Source organism: Labeo rohita, unplaced genomic scaffold (genome assembly GCF_022985175.1).
Source record: "Labeo rohita strain BAU-BD-2019 unplaced genomic scaffold, IGBB_LRoh.1.0 scaffold_518, whole genome shotgun sequence".
Taxonomy (NCBI): Eukaryota; Metazoa; Chordata; class Actinopteri; order Cypriniformes; family Cyprinidae; genus Labeo; species Labeo rohita.
In genome coordinates this window covers 30,421-32,359 of record NW_026129439.1, presented here as the reverse complement: position 1 = coordinate 32,359, position 1,939 = coordinate 30,421, and positions in this window count along the sequence as shown.

Sequence of the window (1,939 nt, the reverse complement as noted above, 5' to 3'; positions counted from 1 at the left end):
ATTGCAGCCTTAAATATGCACTACTTATCCTACACAAATGAAGCGTAAGGGAAAGAGACGGTTCTGTTTAATTGAAACTGAAAGTAAGTGTTATGTTAGAGCAGGAATGTAGCCTAATCCTCAGCACAATTCAAAAAATTACCTCAGCACATCTGAGGTACTTTTTTGAAACATTAAAAAATAGTGTAGTGTGTTTGCTTTTTGAATTTAAATACAAAGTTCTTTGGTTTTACTTTTGTAGTTATTTTGCTAGTCAGCTCCTGACACGATGTCATTCACTGTACGCGTTTGGGCGCCCCAACCCGCCACCAAAAAAAAAAAAAAAAAAATAGAAGAATCACCACAAAAAATTCGAATGGTTTCTACTACAAATACCTTTACAAACATTACAAATTATTAACTTTTAACCATTAAAACCATTAAAAATGGTTTTCTGTAGTGTGTTTTGCGACATGTTCTATTAGGATTTAATGGTTTTAACAACCCTTAACAAATAAGTTTATTTTATTAAGTATACTCAAGTAAAGTTCAAGTATATTTTTAAAGTATACTTTATAAGTATACAAATATCAGTGTACTCGTACTATACTTTTAATACTATGTTTTTAGTTTGTACTGTAAGCATACTAAAAGTGAACATAGGTATACTGATAGTTTACTAATTAAATACTTTTAGTACACTTTAAAGTATAGTCTCAGTAAACTACTACTTTAATGGTTTTATACTGCAGGTATACTCGTAAGTTTTCTTTAAGTGAATTTTACATCATACTTTAAGTTTACTACTATGTCCCTATTTAGGTATTAATTTGTATGTATTGTTATATGAATATCTGAACATACAAAACATCAAAAGAAAGCACAGGGTATCTGCTTGTAAACAAAAACATTTTATTCTAGCTTCATACATCCATTTTTTTTCAAACACTTGAATGTGGGTAAGTTGCATAAATAAAAAAATAAATAAACATTTTGAACAAAACGCTAAAAACAAAATACAAATTATAATAATCAAAACGTAGATGGAGTTCCCAAATCATGAGTTATTATTACCTCTTCATGTGTTAACATTTTATTACACAGTTTTACATATCTATGGTTTTGATCCTGTTTTATGTCTGATGACTGTGATTACACATGGAAGCGGATTCTTCTTCTCTCGTGTTTTTCGTAAGGAAAGCCACCGACAGAAGGTGACCAATTACAAGTAGAGACCAACAGGCAGCATTACAGTGTCCATTAAAACCAATACAAGTCCCATTTTAACCAGTAAATCCATTGCAAATTTTGTCTATTGTTTTCTTCAGCAGGGGCATCAACGGCACTCGTGCTTTACTCATAATAAACCGGAGAGTGGTCTTTTGAAAAATGACACTGATCGACAGAATAGGTTTATTCTAATCACTCCAAAATAGATGACAACTCATATACTTGCATTAGGAGTTGTACTTTGCGTGTCTATTCAGCCTTTTGCTTCAGCACCTGAAGGATGCATTCGTTCCGGCAAACATTCAGAACTGGTTTAACTGCAGGTGAGTAACAATTTAATAATACCCAGAAGAATGATGGCTACACTCTTAAAAATAAAGGTGCTTCACGATGCCATAGAAGAACCTGTTTTGTCTAAACGTTTCCATAAAGAACATCAGAAGAACCTTTCAGTTTCACAAAAAGTTCTTTGTGGCGAAAAAAGGTTCTTTAGATTATAAAAAGGTAAGAAAGAGATGGTTCTTTAAAGAACCTTTGACTGAATGTTTTTTTTGTGGAACCAAAAATAATTATTCTTCTGCATCGCTGTGAAGAACCTTTTAAAGCACCTTTATTTTTAAGAGTGTAGTATTTTACTGCCCATCTTGACTGGTGGACTGGCGTATGGAGGACCCTCCTCAAAACCTGAGGCCCTAGGGCAATTGCCTGCTCTGCTCTAACACAATGACAT